A 19,487-nucleotide genomic window follows, 5' to 3' on the forward strand; every position below is an offset into this window, starting at 1 on the left:
ATCAGGACTAAACCAGGACTAGGAGAAACCAGGACTAAACCAGGACTGGAAGAAATCAGGACTAAACCAGGACTGGGAGAAATCAGGACTAAACCAGGACTGGGAGAAATCAGGACTAAACCAGGACTGGGAGAAAACAAGACTAAACCAGGACTAGGAGAAATCAGGACTAAACCAGGACTGGGAGAAATCAGGACTAAACCAGGACTGGGAGAAATCAGGACTAAACCAGTACTAGACCAACAATTAAACCAGGTCTAAAACAAGAGTTAACCAGGGTTGAAAACTGGACCAAGACTAAACTATGAGTACACATCTAGTTTGGACTGTTGTTACTCTGTTTCGTGGCTTGGACCAGTTTTCTCTTTGCTGCTCGCAGGAGCCCACCACAGCACTGAAAGCACTGAGTTAAAGTCATAAATGATTTGTTATTATCTGCTGCTGATGGACTGGTCTCAATCCTGGTTCTGTTGGACCTCAGCGCAGCGTTTGACACCATCGACCACCACATTCTACTGCAGAGGTCAGAATGTGATGTAGGTGTCAGAGGCCCCGCCCTCAGCTGCTTTAAATCCTATTTATCTGAGAGCTCCTCACCTTGTTCTAAACTAACTTACGGTGTGCCACAGGGGTCAGTACTCGGTCCAGTTCTGTTTACTCTTTGCTGCCGTTAGGTCACATGATCAGAAAGCATGGCATTAACTTCCACTGCTATGCAGATGACACTCAGCTGTATTTATCAATGAAACCTGATCAGAGCGATCAAGTAGACAGACTTAGTACTTGTGTGAAGGAGATAAAAACCTGGATGAGACTTAACTACCTGCTTCTTAACCCTGAAAAAACCCAGGTCATTGTGCTGGTCCTTTAACATCTACGAGACGCTTTATCTGAGCAGATTCGCCATTTGCACAATATAGCCAAAATCAGAAGAATCCCGTCTAAAAGCAATTCTGAAAAACGTATCCATGCATTTGTAATGTCTAGGTTAGACTACTGTAACTCCTGCTTGTCAGCCATATTTTTAAGTGAGGGGTGTTTTATATTTTCAAAAACAAAGTGACTTAGGACATGTGACACTAGGTTAATGCTGAGACAAAGGTTTTAATCATCAAGAAAAGAAAAATCTACATTTGAGCATTCAGCTCCTTGTCAAGACTAACCCAAAACTATGAGAAACCAAGACTAGACAAACAATTAACCAAAGTCTAAACTAAGACCAACCAAGAGTAAACCAGGTATGAAAACTAGACCAAGACTAAGCCAAGACTAAACAGTGAATAAACAAGAACATTGGTATTAAAATGATGGATCTTGGTATTTCCAGAACACTTCCTGAATGAATCTGTCTGCTTTAGTTTCTTTAAGTGTTTGATATTTCCAAAAGCAAAGGGACAAAGGAAACGTGACACAAGGTTAATGCCGAGAAAAAAAGGTTTTAATCACCAAGAAAAGTTACATTTGAGCATTCAGCTTGATTACAAATGTGGAGTAGATGTGGTCATTTTGGTTGATCACTTGGATTGGGGGGTGCAGTGGCAGACAAAGCCCTCCAGAGTCAGCGACACGTCCCTGGGTTTAGGGATCGGCTCAGGGGACAGATCAGGGGTCGGCTCAGAGGTCGGCTCAGGGACATCTTTGGCACAGACGTAGGACAGAGACCAGCTGTTTGGTAAGTCGTTCCAAAGAGTAGCTGTTTTCAGAGAGAAATTAGTCACAAGTTCTCATGCTTTTCATATTATTACTGCAGTTTGTCAAGAAAAAAATAAATATAAAAGTAAGAGATGAGTTCTAAAACAGAATCTCCATGTTTATGTCATCAATAAAGAACAGTTTATTGAAAATGAAGGAACAATTTGCAACAAACACAATTTTCTTGGCAGTTTAGACATGAATTTTATCATTTGTTAAGTCAAAACTGTGTAATTTATATACATTCTGGCCCCAAAACATTGTAAGTCCCTTTATCTGACATTATGGAGAAGAGACAGAAGGTGAGAGGGATGGAGATGTTTCATACGTTTAAAGTTGATCATGAGCCAGTGCTCGTTGCCTCCAACGTCGTTTGGCTCTCCGGGTCCCCAACGAGTGAAGTCCCAGACGGTTCCATCGCTCCACTGCCACTTCCCCTCCTGTGGACGTTCAAAAACAGAAGTTTAAAACGTGTCAAAAGATTGTGCGGATGTCGACTTGTGACCAGACGTTTATGTTTTACCTCCGCAGCGTCAGTTCCACCGAGCCAGGTGTAAGTGTTCTCCCCTGTGGCCTTTACGATCAAGTCCACGATGAGAGAGTTCTGCGCCTCACTGTGGATGGAGGCCAGGTTTGCACTGAGCAAGTGACAGCTTTTCTGCAGAATAAACAAGGATCATTATCCATCTTCTTATGTTGATTATTATCTTTCACACTGTTTGTCTTTACCTCTGCATCGTTCCACAACTTTTTATCACTGAAGAACTTGAAACAGCGAGAGCCAGACTGAGTCCAGCCCTCATCACAGCCTTCATCACAAACAGTCAAGGCAAATCATGAACAATATTTACCATATGAAGGTGTAAAATTAAATCAATTCCTCTTACCTTGGTCACCTTCTGCCATCTGTGACAGGAAAATTACAGAATGCATTAAACAGATGAACATTGCATTCACACAAACCACATCAACATTGAGACTAAAGGGGAACTAGACTCAGAACTAAAGCTGGGCTGGATCAGGCCTGAAACAGGAGAAGAACAGGACCAAACCAAGGACTAAACGTGTGGATAGTCCTGTACTTACAGCTCGTGGCGTCAGCAGAGCGGCGACGGCCAAACTCAAGAAGAGCATCGGGAGGCGACGAGCGGCCATGAAGTCAAACGTTTCTCTGACGATGAAGGAGGTTTTAGACGCTGAAGGTTGTTCAATGTGAGACTTTAGTGCTCAGGAGTCACTGTGGCTTTGACACGGGGCGGACACATTTATAGTGCCAGGAGCAGGAAGGAGGAAAGAAAAAAACAAAATCAAGTGTGTTTGACAGGGGTAGTTCAAGTTATGAGGAAAAAATGCCCCAGAAAGATTATAATCTTTAGGTGTTATTCAAGTGACAGAAGAAACTGGAGATCTTTGTCCAACAGGTTTGTGGCACTGCTTAGACTCTTTCTCCAGGGTTGAAATGTCAGTAAACTTGCTTCTCTAATATACGTAGGACTTTGCATTTAAGATTTTTTAAAAGTACAGTTTGTGGTAAAGTATGTAATAAGTCTTCAGATACGCGACAATGAAAAACTCTTAATCAAGACGTTGCCTTCTTACAGAAAAATACATAAAATATGTATTAAATATGCACCATTAAATAAACACACTATGTTTGTATTACATTTCCTAACCAGGTTCTGATGTTACTCACACCTGAGCCAACTGGAAGCTATTCACTTTCTCCAAAAGTGCCACCGCTCACAATCATTTCATGTGCTGTTTATTGGATTAGCACAATTACAAAGGGGGGGACATTCACAAATGAAAACAAATACATTCTGACTTGAATTGAAAAGGGAAACATTTGTAAGACTATGGACTAAATGGGACATTTGGTCTTAAATGTATTTTCTTTTTTGTTGGATGTCTGCTGATTTTGAATTGTGTCTGCTGTTCTCCCTCTGGTCTTCTGTTTTATTGTACTTTTGTCTTGGCAGTAGATGTTTACCCAGCCAAACAAAGTCCAGGGCATCCAAGGCATTTACATGCAACATAATCAAAGGAAAACACAGAGGGAGGGGCAGGTGAAAACAATCAGGGCCGTGGCCTCTAACAATGTTTAATAAACCATTTGTTTACTATGAATTAGGCCTTTGCTCATTTACCGCAGGAATAAGGTGAATCATTATAAAGTGTTACCAGCTCGTCTGGTCAGTCGTGTTGCCTGTAGCTGCCATCCTGCAGCAGGACTTACCTGTGCTACTTCAATCGCTGCTGGTAAAGGAAGGTCATGACAGTGACTGTGATGAGGGTTTGTCGGGTCTTGTGATCACCAGAGCCCAGGGCGGGGCGGGGCGGGCGGGGCGGGGGTGACGTTTGACCTAGAACAACAGCTGGGGCGTGAACCTGAACCCAGACTGTGACATTTCAAGCAATAAATCAATCAAACTTTAAGAAAACAGGTTTAACTCTCTGTCAGGTGAACTGGAAACCATGTGACTTCAGCTCTTTCTTCCTGGTTCATACATACTTCACAGACCAGTCCTCTGACATGAACAAGTGTTGATTCAAAGTGACTCATTTTAGAAGCCTTACAATTAAAAAGGAATAATTATGTAAGGCATAACATTTCAACCAATAAAAAGACTAAAACTAAAACATTAATTTCATAATACTGTTTTCTCATTAAAAATATAACTTATGCTTTTTTGTTTGTTTTGTTGACATATGCTAAACGCTAAATGCAAAAAGCATAAACCTCCAAATGTAGCTGCTTGCTAACTGATGCTAGTTCAGTTTGGACATAAGTGTAGAGAATGTACCTTCAAAACCACATTAAAGTCAGTCCACTGTCTGTTCACATCATGGGAACAAAGTTAAGGATGAACAGCCTCCATGTCTGGACTATGTAGCGCTGAAACAACTCGAGCTCCTTCTTTAACACGTGAAGGCATCTGGCTTGAAACTTTACGCCTGATAATGATGGACAAATTTAGATGAATGAGATTTGAAAATGGAAATTTGATGAAGTAACTGTACTGTACGTTAGCGTAGCAGTGTAAGCATGAAACAAGGTGTATTTAAAGACCGGCGACACTAAAGGCACAAAGGAAGAGTGAAAAGTTAGAGATTAAAATAACAGCAGAGGAACAGGCTACGCTAACACGATCAGACACAATTTAAGACTACAGCCAACAATGTTAAAGGCATTAAAAGGTAAAAACTGTGATGACCGCGAAACAAAACAAAACATTTTTAGCCCTTCCACAATTTGACTTCAATGGCTTTTTCCCAAGGTTTCGATCGTTCGTGTTTCCTTCCAGATGAACATAAACTAGAGTTGCTGCTTCATTCGGGGATGATTAGACCAGTCATACAAATGACATATAGTTATTCCTCTTAGACCGCCCCAAATAAATTGTATGGTTGCTGTTACCCAATCCAACATTTTTCAAGTGGGTCGGTCGGTTGGTAAATTCTTATTTTGTTTTACTTTGAAGGCAAAAAAAAAAGATCCAAATTTTGCCATTTTTTGACTCAGAGTGACCACCAGGGGTTGGGCTTCAACAGTCAATGACGGAAAACGTCTCGATCAACCAGATTAGGAAACTAAATCTCACGATTTTAAGATATTTCAATCGACCTTTTGTATGCAGTTATCCTTTATTTTGGTAGCGAAGGCGAGCGGGGGGAACATGCGGGTGACACGGGCACCGCCATGTTTGTTGTGATGAAGCTGCTGGCCGTGTTTCCCTCCCAGAATGCATTGCGTAAGTCAAATGTAAATTAAGGCACATCATGATAGAGAATGACAAGTTCAGTGGCGCCGGCGGAGGCAAATCAACTCACAGACAATAATATATATATATATATATATATATATATATATATATATATATATATATATATATATATATATATATATATATATATATATATATAAATATAAGGGAAACAGAACAGAGAAGGAAGGGTGTTTCAATTCTGTAGGTCTCGGGACTGTCAGAAAAATTGTAAAGAATTTTTAGACAACATGAAATCCCAGTTTATTTTAAACACGGAAACACTTTAAGACAAAAACCAAGGACAAGACGCAGACACAAAAACAGCAATGTAGTTTATTCTATCCAATGCAGTGAAGAAAAGTGTGAAGAGCGTTACATAGTGAGACCAAACAGCCACTTCACAAGAGGCTCTATCAGCACAGAAGACACTGGAGTTCAGGACCACAGAGCGCCGTGCATTTTCATCTTAAAGCCACTAATCACTCCATCAAAGACAGTGAGGAGAAGATTCTGAGCAGGAGAAAAGATGGTTTGAGTTAAAGAGGCAATCTTTGTTAAAAATAGAAGATGGGGGTTTAAGATTCAACTTTCCAGTTGTTTATAATGGAATTTTGAATCCCTGGAGAGGTTGACGCCCACGGCATTCGGACACTAATCAGTTACACAGTGAGGAGAGATGCAAGTGAATCTTTTTCTTCCATGCAAAGTATTGTCACTCCTTTATAAGAAAATATTGTGTTGTACTGTACAGTGGCTGCTGTCTAACATATTTCCTGACTCCGAATGTCTATAGTTTTAGAGTTCCTCCGTTGGGAATTATCTAAAGTAATCTCAGTTGCCGTGGTAACATTCAATCCAGGCATTTTGCAGTTTAAAATGGGGAGGAATTTGTTTTCACGAGGAAGTGCTCTCACCTTGTTATTCCCCCCGGGGCATGTTTATTTCCTGCGTCTCGGAGCACTTGACGGGAACAACGTGGCATTCAAAGTGACACCGAGCAGATGTGGCGATATCTCCCAGCGCTTTCTTTTAAATATTGATCACCAAAACATCATAACTCCTCCCCACCGGATCATAAATATCTGGGTCTGTCGCCGTCCCTCCCGTGTGGAATGGCTCGCTTCCTGCTCCCCCGTGAAATCCTGATTGATTTGGAACAGGAACGCGACAGTGACGGCTCTCTTCGCGCCGATGGCCTCGGATAACTTTCGGCGAACTCGACGACGCTGAAGATACATCGGCTCGTTTGGATTTGTATTGAATTGTGGTCCAATAACAATGCGGTATGTAGGGTCTCAAACTACATGTATTCAGTTTATGATTAAGGAAGATTTCTTAGCAGAAACGAGACAAGACGGGGCACCAGGGTTAAACCCAAAGAGCTAAGATACGGTCCTTAATCGCGCTCGTTAAAAAGGTCTGAAGGGTGTTTCACGATTCAGGGACTTACACATAGTCTAATCAAACAAACAATAGTCAATAACTCTTTCGTGTAGTTTATTTATCAAAAGGGTAATCAAAACACCGGAGCAGAAATGCGCACAGGTAAATCACAGGTGATATTATATCAGATTTAACGGCAGATTTCATGCAGATAATGTTAAACCAGGGTTTTGCCTTTGATAACCAAACGTGTCTATGCTAATCTATATCAAAAAGAGGGAAAGTGAGAAGCTAAAGGGAGGAGGAACAGCTGAGCTCTACCCAAATCACGCCACAAAGACCGCGCAATGGACTCGGCTTACGGTTCTGTAGAGACTCGGTCCGACTGGTCCCTGTCCGCGGACGAGGTCCGGAGCGAGGCGTCGCGTGGAGCGGTGTGGCGGCGAAGGTTCGTGAAGCGGGCGGCAGCCGGGGAGCGATGCGTCGCGTGGAGCGGAGGAGGCTGCGACGTGCTGTAGGGTCCTTGGCGCCGGGGAGCGGTGTGCTGCGCCGGGGAGCGAGGGGTCGCGTGGAGCGGTGTGCTGCGACCTCCTTGAAGCGGTGGCGGCAGCGGAGGCGATGTCGGGGAGTTCCTTAGCGGTAGAACGCTTTAGCGGCGTGTTAGCTCCTCACGCGGCCTTTACTCAGATGAGGGCGTAGCGCTGATCCACGTAAACGGCGTAGATTACTTCAAAAAGAAAAGAAACGAAGTAGCAAAGAAAGTCTCTGTCCGGTTTAGCGCTTAAGCGTAGTTCCAGGTAGTTCCAGGTAGTTCCAGGTAGTTCCAGGTAGTTCCAGGTAGTTCCAGGTAGTTCCAGGTAGTTCCAGGTAGTTCCAGGTGGTTTCAGGTGGTTTCAGAGTCCTGGGCTGGCATGGCCTTGTCGACCACGTGACGGACGGATTTTGTTGAGACAAAGGAAAAGTGAAAGGCCTGTCCGTGGAGACAGCTTTCAGAGAGAAGACAAAGGGGATGAGAAGAAAAGAACAAGAGGAGAACAAAGAGAGCGTTTCTAGCTTGGAGCGTCCTTTTGATACCTGGCCCGCAGGGCATGCTGGGAGCGAAAGGGGCGGGCGCTACTGCGAAAACTTCCTGTTTAACATTTTCCTGACCGAGAAAATAAAACTGGAGTAACGTAAATAATAATGGCAAAAACATTGAACCCTGTTTTAACATTTACACGTTAAACACTTTTGGCAGTTTGTGCACATTATTTCTTGAGGTAGACACATTTTACATCTTTCACCTGTGATGAAAAATATCGAGTTAAAGCATTGGGAATATAAAACCTTAAACGGTGCAAAAATACGTAACACAAGGTGAAACATGTGGTGTAGGGAGTTGATTCGGACAAACATTCACGGCATAATCCATAAAACATAGTTTGTCGGGGCATCCTCCTGTAAGACTGTGGGGAGAAGAAGATCAGTTATCACACAAGTCACAGCGGCTCCCCTGCGGTGAGGGACAGAGGGAGAACGAAAAACCCCCAATGTTCAAAGAGAGATTTTCTGTTATCTGGCCGTGGAATGTCCATCTCCATTCCCCTACAGGGATATAGATGCAGGGGGATTTGTAAATGGAAGCTAATGGTTTTACCCAAATTAGGAAATTGTGTCCTTTTCAGTTCAAGTGTTTTTTCCCCACAGATCAACCTTTAGTTTCCTCGCAGCTTTATCGCGTTAGCCACTTCTAGCTTAAGCACAAGATAATCCATTGAAATAAAACCAGCACCGATGGAAAACAATAGCGCTTAGACAATAAATAGACCTCAGATAAAGTTTTATTTGGTTTAAGTGAATTTGTAGAACACATGGAGGAGATCTTTTTTTTTAAAGGAGATCATTTTTTATAGCTGTCCATATTGTGGATGAATCAAGCTTCAAAATAAACGCCAGAATTAACTATGCAAACACGTAAAAGAACAAAACAAAAGCTACACAGTTTCTTTAGTTTGATAAAGTATTTTCACAAAGTTACAGACTATGAATTCATTTTGGGAATCACTCTTACGCTCAAAAGATCAACACAAACATTGCACTTGATATACTGCGTTAATATAAGTAAACGCACCAAACGCATTGAAATATTATAAATAATACTAAGAGTCTAGGGGAATTTATACACAACACACTCCACAAAAGATTAACATGTTATTATGATGGGTTCTTTCTTCTGTGGCACTCTAAAAACAACAGATTACAACTATTTTTATTACAAATATAGTTGTAGCTTCTGAATCACCAACACCTTAATAGAGAGAGTTTCGTACAATCATCCAACTGTATTAGCCATTGTCAAACAGGCGTTGTAGAGGTCATTTTAACCTCTTCCCTTTGAAACTCGTGCACCATTTAGTTCCCTGTTTTCTAAAATGCCCACTCCAAGCCTCTGCATAATACCCACGATCGCTCTTATGCGTTTGTGAAATACAAATCAAGCTCTTCTCTTCTGACTTTAGACCCTTTTCAAGCATCGCCGGCGCAGCACGACGCCACCACTACATTAATGTGCCGAGTGCTTTTAATACTGACAAAGCAACGGTAAATAGTAGAAAAGAATAGTCATTTGATTGTTGGGACTGGCGGGCGCTTTTGGAGGTCTAAGCGACGCCCTTTTAGGAGAAAACGGCGGTTCTGCCACAAGTGACCGCTCGCCTTCGTGCCCAGCCATCGAAGCGTCGTCAGGGCAGCGAGTGGACGCGTCATCGTTCTGGGAATCCTGGCGACGCAACAATCGTTTGTGAGGAAACGAAGGCGAAAGCAACGTATCAATAGCTTGTAACTGTGACTACCGTATTTTCCGGACAATAAGTGGCACCTTTTTTCACAGTTTTGGCCAGGGTGCGACTTATACTTATATTTATACTTATATACTTATTCTCCGGAGCGACTTATATGTGATACAATTTGTTATTTTCACACTTGCAACTGCATTTCATACTCCAGTGCGACTTATAGTCCAGAAAATACGGGTAGATGCTTTGTAAAACGTTTGCTTGAAAAAGGAGACCTCAAAGCTTTAGCACAACCCTTTCTATGTTGGCAATACAATACACATATAGTTATTATAGATATATCTAATGCAAAAGGGGAACGTTGGGTGTCAAAGTAACTCCCAGAGTGTTTCTCAATTCCCAGGATCTTTCACCCGAAGACCACTTCACTTGTATGTATATTTCCACCTATCAACAAATGTGTAAATTAAAAGCTTTGTGAAAAATGTGCCATCCACTTATTTCGTTCGGGAAATAAATAAATGCAAGAGCCTTTTTGACATATTTTTGCCATTTAATCCACAATAAAAACGCTGTCATACACAAACACAAGTGTATACACAGAGAAGGCTACACATGAGCAGCGTGATTGGTCTAACAGGTACCACACTTTAAACCCCGCCCCCGCAGCATGTGTTTGTAATCAGAAAGACCTGCATTAATCAGGCAAGCGCAGCGTGATCAGGTTTAATGGCTGTTTAACACACTTGCACCGCTTATTGACCAGACAGCTGCAAATAATAAGAATTGTCAGAAAAAACGAATGTGTTATAAATGTTGTGCCGTATTCCTCGTACTAGGATACTTAAAATCAGCCTTTTTCAGTAATATGAGTCGTTAGGGACCAGTTTAGTTTGAGGAGTTGTGTCAATTCCATATCAGATGCCGTTTTACATCCACATCCATCCACACATATGTAAGAAAAGGGAAACTGCTGGAAATTGTGATTGAACAGACCTGAGGTAGACATGCACCAGTGAGGAGGCCTGAAGTGGACTCGAAGTGTCTCTGATTGGAGTCTGCATGTTCTGCTAGTGTTGAACTGTGCTGCTTCCATTTGTCAAACATGTGACTAAAGGTCTTAATGACTGGATTTGAGGGTCATTGGCTGCTTCTGGAAACTACCACAAAAAGTTGATACCCATGAAATCGATTCTAACTGATACACTGATCGTTTACCATGACGCCCCATTTTTAAAAAACTTATTATTGACCGATAATCAGCAGATCCATTTTTTATTATCACATTAGTTGTTGTCCAAATGTTAATGTACAAAATTACAGCCGTTCGAGAGATGTCAAAATTATTGTTTATAATACAATTAAGAAAAAATAAAACTGTGACGCAATCATCATATTTTTGTACCTTAAATGTACCGTATTTTCCTTGACTATAAGTCTCACCTTTTTTCACAGTTTTGGCCGGGGTGCGACTTATACTTATATTTATACTTATATATGAAATACTCCTGTGCAACTTATATATTTTTTTTTCTTCTCTATTATGTATTTTTTGGCTGGTGCGACTTATAGTCCAGTGCGACTTTTACTCTGGATATAGATAATAATAAATCAGTCAGGCAAATGCTCCCCAATTGATCAATCCCGCCTGTCCTGTGTCTGTGTTAAATTTGTCCATGTCCCAGTGTCTGTGTTAAATTTGTCCATGTTTAAGTTTTCTAAGTCCAGTCCCTGATGGTCAGCTCAGTACGTTCCACAAGTATCCATCAACCATCTCCATCGCTGGAGTTCGGAAAATACGATAATTAAAAAACATATTTAGTGGAGTGGCCGTCCTTGAGCGTTCAGTCAGAGGGGTAGTGGTCAGTGTTGTTGTTTAAATCCCTGTTTCTAATAAGTTCTTATTTGTGAGAACCAATGAAAGCCACATTATTCCTTTTAAAATGAGCTGGTGGGGGAAAAAAACTAAAAAAACCTCATACCTTTTTATACCCAACTTCTTTTCAATAATTCAAACGACCAAACGGAAATCCCAGACTGTGCTTGAGCTTGTACCACAAAACTTCAAGTCGAGCGGACAAAAGTTGTAAGTTCACTTGTGTAATGAAGTGGAAGAGGAAGAAAAGCTCCGAGGAGCAGCTGCCATGTGAGGTAAGAGCATCACACTCCTCCTGAGCGTCACCTCCAGGTAGAGCGCTCCTCAAACACTCCAACGCCGAGAAGTTTGAGGACTTTTGCATTGTCACTTCACTGTAAAGCTCAGATCAAAATACTAGTTCATGTTGCCCTGGTACCAGCAGATTTTGAGTATTAACAACAGATCATCAAGGCTGTTTCAAAGTTATGTTATAGTGGAGACAATGTATGTGTGTGTATGATAATGTATGCACTGTAATGGTAAGAACAGTGAAGGTATTACTTTTGTTGTAACCATTTTATTTTCATTCAAACTACGATGTTGTTTCTCTATGAGCCTCAAAAAACACTCTTTCTGCCATTAAATCACTGCCATTACAACTGCAGGGATGAAGCTAGCTTTTGTTTGTTTTTTCCCCGCTGTAATTACCTCTGCTGCTGGTAGATGGCGTGCTAACACCAAATCCTGATGAGGGAACGACCTGACATGAAATGATGAGCGGTTTTCAATACACACATCAAGGAATTCAATTCAAACACAAGTCATGTAGTTCTGCTGCGTTTTTTTGAGCAGGTACAGCAATAAAATATGACATATGACAACTCTTCAATTTGCTTAATGTCAATCCTCTTCACTCGCAATGTGACTTTGACGGATAAGTGAGGCAAACGGCCATTACCCTGCTGTCGATGAAGGACTCCGACGATGGTTAATGAATGTCCAGAGCCGCATAAGCGCGAGTATATGCGTGTATATGCGTGTATAATGTGTATGTTTGTGTATGTTTGTGGAGCAGCCGTGGTTTTTCTCAGAGAATAAGATGCACGCTGCTCCGAGGCTTATTTAAGTATTGATCCGCGGGTCCATTTGGCCGTTTGACGTCTGTTTCCCTGATGGGTCATGAGTGACAGCTATCTAAATCATGTGGGCCAGAAGGGCTAATCACTGATGTGCCTTAAACAACATGGTGAGATTACAAATGGTCCAAGTTTGGGCAGTATATTCTTTCAAAATCAATGCATTTCAAAGACGAGTACTGTATTTTCTGGACTATAAGTTGCACTGGAGTATAAGTCACACCAGCCAAAAAAATTATAATAGAGAAGAATAAAACATATATAAGTCGCACTGGAGTATGAAATGCGGTTGTGTGAAAAAAAAAAAAGTGTGAAAATAAGAAATAATATCACATATATGTCGCTCCGGAGTATAAATATATAAGTATAAATATAAGTATAAGTCCCACCCCGGCCAAAACTATGAAAAAAGGTGCGACTTATAGTTCGGAAAATACGGTACTTATACTTATACTCTGGAGCAACTTATATGTGATATTATTGGTTATTTTCACACTTTCAACTGCATTTCATACTCCAGTGCAACTTATATATGTTTTTTTCTTCTCTATTATGCATTTTTTGGCTGGTGCGACTTATACTCCGGAAAATACGAGTACTGTATATAGTAATAGTCAGCAATACTTGTACTTTGTTTATGTCCGGGGCCTGTGGAATTCATGGGCCTCATTCAAAGGAATACTGGTAGATTTCAACCTTCTCCAGGGTTTTGCACTATGTTGTTTTAATGTTTTGACGTGGTCTTCATCTAGAGAATATATATTTACAGAATTATTGTTGCTTTTTTCAATCAAAAACTAACTATTTTGTTTTGGAGAAAAATGTGCAGCCACAGATATTATTCTAGCATATTTATCTCCCAATATTTTCTTACATGATCTTGATTGCAAAAAATATTCTAACAATCCATCAGAAACGTGATAAAATGTGCTTGTAAATGCCTTGGTTACGGTTCAAGTCTTGCACAATGTTCACTGTGAAATAACCTCTAAAAAGCAGAACTATAACTATCGCTCTATTGGTTTTGGAGATTATACTCGGCATTTCTGTCACTTTTCAAAGGATGAAAGATGAAACGAACACAACAAAAACGTATTTTCCACAACAACAAAATAAGAAGTTTTTGAACGAAATACGCTGATAATGAACTACGAGCCGTTTACCATGAGAGACTGCTCTTCCAAATCAACCGAACAAAGAGCCCTTCAAGTGTATTCATAGTTTTAGGACAGAAAAATAAAAAATGTGTAGTAAGGATGAACATTTTTGAAACTAAACCGACTGCCTTGTGTGGTCTTCCGTCGATATCCCTTTAAAACGGTGCGAGCTGCTTCTGTGGACCAACATAGAAAAGACATTTGGTCAATTAATCATATCTAAGCAGAACTGAGGGATTACGCACTTGACTGAATCTCATTTCAAGCTCGTGGTTCGGGCGCCGCGCTGCTAAGGACTCAGGCGAACGTCGGAGGAGTTTCCGTGAAGGCGCCGGGCGGGCACGGGAGGATTCGTCAATCGCAATTTGACCGCCGAATGCCGCTGTCATTAAGATAAGCAAATGTACTCGGCAGAGAACACAATATGACCGCGTCCGGGGGTCTTACGATGCACAAAACGCGAACGAAACTTGGCCCTCTGATCCCAAGGTCGGCGGTTCAATCCCAGTCGCCTCAGATGAACAATGTCGTTGGACAAATAAGACGTGTAACCAGCCTCATGCCGTGCACCGGTGTTTTAATGAGCGTGTGAACGGGCGAGTGGTTTCTTTGTGCGATGTAAAGCGCCACGAGTGCCTTGAACGTGGAAGAGCAATGTGTACAAATGTGACCCGTTTCAAAATCAATGTCACAACTAAACCGCTAGCTGTAATGGCCCGTGTTACTACCAATGATGCGTTCAAGTTCTGTAGCGATTCGTGGAGAGACAAAGACGCTTTATGATACGTTATTCAGGCCGACAGAAGCAAGCGATCTGTGCCAATCTGTGCCATCGACCCCTCCAACCATCACCATTCTCCTGTCCACAAACCGCGCCCATACGAGGACTAGATACAACATTTTTGAGTTACGATCATTCTGAGAAAAACATCACGATTATTCACGATTTTCTTTCATTGCCGTCGTCTGACTATTCCTCAAGTTTGTGACCGGTTTTGCAAAATTGCACTTTCTGAAAGACAAAATCAAGTTAAACGTGACAAAAACAGGCAGAGAAAAAAACGTTCTTTACATTTAGCTCTATTTTTTTGACGAAAAGTACATGATTTGGCTTCTAAAACTGTCATGATTATTATAATTAGTTAGTTCTCACGATTATACTGTGACCGATCGATGAACCTAATCAACAAAGAAGACGTGTAACTAGCCTCATGTCGTGCACTGGTGTTTTACTGAGCGTGTGACACTATTCTCCTGTCCACAAACCACGCCCATACGAGGACTAGATGCCACATTTTAGAGTTACGATCATTCTGAGAAAAACACCACGATTATTCACGATTTTCTTTCATTGCCGCGGTCTGACATGTTACTATTTCTCAAATTTGTGACCGGTTTTACAAAACTACACTTTCTGAAAGACAAAATCAAGTTAAACGTGACAAAAACAGCCAGAGAAAAAAACTTTCTTTACATCTATTTTTTGGCGAAAAGTACTTAATTTGGCTTCTAAAACTGTCCCGATTATTATAATTAGTTAATTCTCACGATTATATTGTGACCGATCGATGAACCTAATCATCCTGACACCCCACTGAGGACACGACAACAGCATGTACTAGAGCCACGCCCGTATTCGCCGCGGTCTCCCGTTCCCGCGCAGACCCGGCCTCGCCCTGGTCGATGAGCGCCACAACGTTAAAAATAACACCTTCTATTCCCATCCGTTTCCTCCGCGCGCTCAACAAACAAACACATCGCTCGTGCGTTGAATAAATACTTGTTTTGCAGGCATACGTTTCATTTTTCTTACACAATATTTATTACAAAAAGCGGTCTTCAAAGCACGTCGAACGCCTCGAGCGCGATTGCCGTTGATGCAAGAGTTACACGCACGAGCCTACGAGCGCCGTGGATTCGGGAGGCTTACTTACATCTTAAAAGTGACTGCAGGTAAAGCCCATGCATTTTTAAACACAGCCGGCGATATGAGAGATAGAACCTAAATAAACGAAACCTTCAAAGTCTCGTATTGTTGTGCCGTTTGCCAATTACAAAACGGGGACAACGACCGATGCTAGCAACAAATAATCATCACAATCAGCATTTAACTGTTACACGTATTCTTATGATTACTGTTGTAGTGCACGAGCTACATCACTAAAAGCACGGGATTATTTTGAAATGCTTGAATGTTGTTTTTGAAGATGTAACATTTTTAATCTGAAAAAAACAACAACTATGAATAGCATACTTTGGTTTGTTCCTTTCTAAGTGAAGTAGCTCGTTTTTACCTTAGAAACGAACAAACTAAAGTATTTGTACAAGATGACTTTCAGAAATGTACTTATTTTTCAAGCAAACATCAAGATATTAACTGATGGCAGAGAAAATAGATAGATCTACAGTAAAAGGAGACAAATGCCAGACTGACTTAATCTCTGTGTCTAGATCGGTTAAATTTTATTCCATTTTTCACGCTATAAAGACAATAAAAACTCAAAGAAAAGCACGCGTCCACATACTTGTAACTTGCCCCACCGATTTCCACGTTTTGTAAATATAACCAACCCCAACCCCATCAACAGTGCCCAAGCAAAGCCCGGACGACGCCTCCTAATCTGTTGTCAATCACGACCGAGGTGCAATAAAACGCATTACGGCTGCTGCCAACGCTGACCATTAGCATGACCACCCACCGGGGCTAAAACCGCCTCGGACAGCAAAGAAAAGTAATGACTGCGCATCGCCTCTTAATGTTGACCTTCAGAGCGAGCGGCTACAGGCGCCGGAGGAAGCGGATTCACGCTGATCATGCAACTTCGGGGGCCCGAGCCTTGGCTTTGTAGCGACGTTGGCTAATGGTGGACGCCGCACGGGTAAAAGGAGGGATGGACGGTGAGTATACGCCAGCTGACTCTCTGGATAATACTTAAAACGATGTACTGTCACTGGACCGACCATCTCGAATGACATTTTCAGACCTACATCCATAACCGTTATTCCATTGTAGAGCATGTTCTTTTAGCTTTTCCTAGTGTTTCATAGTGTTTCCTGGATTTCTGGATGCGAGTCATATGCCAAAGGAGTTTCGATTTACAGAGGGCTATTTAGTATAAAATATAACTACCAAAGAAACTATTGACTTTGAAAGACAAGCACTCAATTGGAGGAAGGCGCTCTGTATTTCTCTGTGATTTAAGTTTAAAAAAATCTAATAAAATGGCTTTATTACAGCAAGGCTACTGGACATAAAGTACATGTCAAACTGATGGACATTTTGAGAGAGTGTGTACCGTATTTTCCGGACTATAAGACGCACCAGCCAAAAAATGCATAATAAAGAAGAAAAAAAAACATGTATAAGTTGCTCTGGAGTATAAGTACATAAGTATAAATATAGGTATGAGTCGCACCCCGGCCAAAACTATGAAAAAAGGTGCGATTTATAGTCCGGAAAATACGGTTACCTGTACAATAAGCCATACTTTCACATTGTCGTAGGCGGTGAGGCAGAGCCGATATGCCAGCGTGGTATCGGACATGTTTACACAAAATAAAATACTGTGAACATTACGTGTTGGTGGCAGGAGTAGCACGAGCAGCACACAGCAGTCGAGTGGAGACTTGAGTGGCACCGCGCGACACCGTTTTATACTTTATGATTCCTGAGCAGTGACTTAGGAATGAGTCGATCGCAGCTGCTGAAGTACACACTTGACTGCGGGCGTACACGGACTCTGGCGCAGTTTGGGACCAGCGCAGGTTACTGTCGGCCACCGCGCGGATTAACGCCTTTTCCAGGGAGAATACTGATCAGGAAGCCGCACCCGACCGCTGTGGTCCCTGGCGAAGGTCAACTTCTTGCCGATTCTTTCCACGGACCCGCAGTGGTCAGGGTAACGGGGCGCGTTGATTTGAAGCACTTTCAGAGTCTTGGACCGGAGTCGGAGTACGCCCGGCATCGTTTGTGTCGGTTTGCCGAGTTTGTGAATTTCTGAACGGGAAAATTGCGTTCGCTGGATGACCAGGTGCCACAGCGGGGCGCTAGAGGGAATGTCGTTGTGTCCTTGCCCAGTTTAAAGAGCTTTGAGTGCCTTGAAGCTCTATACAAACACACTGTAATCATAATAATCATAATCATTATTTGTCAAACGATATAGAATGGAAATCTCCTTTTTCCTTCAGCAAAATCTTACATGGACTTGTCTTTTCTGGCAAATTTTGTTAATCTTCCCCCATAATTAAGACAAGATAATCCTTTACTGTCCACACATGGGGAAATTCCATTGTTGCAACGCAGGTAGATACAGAGGAAAAGAACAGATAACTTATAGGAAGTTTAAAATACACTCTCAATAGAAGATCTCTTATAAACAAAAACTCCCATTTCCCAACAAGGGATGGAGAGGAAAATAAATAAAGATAAAATAGATAAATAAATTAATAAATAAATAATATAATATATTAAAAAAAAAAAATAAGTCTCTGCCATCTTGATGTAATCCATAAAGCTCCTCTGTGTTTTTAAAGGTTTTTTCATATGTTCACTAGACTCATTCTGAACAGTGCTCAAAATACCTTCGCTGCACAATTAACAAACTAACTAACCAGCATTGTGCCTTTAACACACGAAAAGACAGGAAAACAAATGAAAAATGAATATCCAGAACATCGACAAAAACCTAAATAATGTATAATTCAAGACCTTTCATTTTGATGCGCACGACATTCTGTAAAATAAACATGGAAGCGGTTAATCTGACGTGTCCTGTCCCGTTTGAAGCGAGCGTCCCAGGCCTCGGGTGATCAATGGCACCGGGCAGCACACATTGTCAGACGAGGCAGCGCATTGATCGCGAGACGACGACCTTGAAAAGCTGTTTAACGCAGAATGAAAGACGGGCTTCAGCTCACTCCACCGGGCCTAACCTGCGGGTCAGAGGCGCCTCCCTCACGCTGCCATCGCCGCTTGAAGCACGATTACGGTTTCACGTCACCGAAACGTTTACGCGCAAGTCTTGTATTTTAAGGGAATCGGTGGGACGGTTTTTCACAACGTTTTTTTTTATACTGTGTAAAGTTTAGAGCGTACAAACTGGCATTTAAAGGGTTAGTATTTTTTACAAGGGCAGCAATACATCTTTGGATAGAGTCAAACGTATTAATCTATGTTTTTATAAAGGCTTTTGCAAGTGGATACCGTATTTTCCGGAGTATAAGTCGCACCGGAGTATAAGTCGCACTAGCCAAAAAATGCATAATAAAAAAATCTAAAAAACATAAGTTGCACTGGCGTATGAAATGCGGTTGCAAGTGTGAAAATAACAAATAATATCACATATAATTCGCTCCGGAGTATAAGTATATAAGTATAAATATAAGTATAAGTCGCACCCCAACTTATAGTCCGGAAAATATGGTAATTTTTTGGCGGGTCAACATTTGTGTCTTGTGAGGTGTTTTTTGTGTGTTTTTTGATCTCGTACTTAAAAACAAAAAAATATACAAACTTTAAACTTAGTCACACTTGAACCTTCTTAAGACATATCTAAAAATGTCCCCCATTTTCCATCTATTATAGACGTTTTTGTAAGTTAGGTCCTGAGGGTCCTGAGTGTGGAGGATAAAGCACACTATGTAACTTTTAACCATCTGGGCTCCATAAAAGATGTTTTTGCTTTTCCTAAAATGTTCCACCGCGGGGCATTAGCTCCATC

At 41.5% G+C, this 19,487-nt stretch overlaps 1 long non-coding RNA gene across 1 annotated transcript; it reads right to left on the bottom strand.

Annotated features, from left to right (window-relative positions):
* Positions 1–2,421: 2,421 nt before the first annotated feature.
* On the bottom strand, positions 2,422–2,891 carry LOC140364787 (uncharacterized). The gene is made up of 3 exons (XR_011927734.1): positions 2,779–2,891; positions 2,580–2,598; positions 2,422–2,501 (listed from the first exon to the last, which is right to left on the bottom strand). It is a non-coding gene; the product is annotated as an uncharacterized lncRNA (long non-coding RNA).
* Between the last annotated feature and the right edge of the window lie 16,596 nt (positions 2,892–19,487).

This window comes from Eucyclogobius newberryi, unplaced genomic scaffold (assembly GCF_026437365.1).
Source record: "Eucyclogobius newberryi isolate DKJ021-1_F unplaced genomic scaffold, fEucNew1.0.hap1 SCAF_18, whole genome shotgun sequence".
In the NCBI taxonomy this organism is placed as follows: Eukaryota; Metazoa; Chordata; class Actinopteri; order Gobiiformes; family Gobiidae; genus Eucyclogobius; species Eucyclogobius newberryi.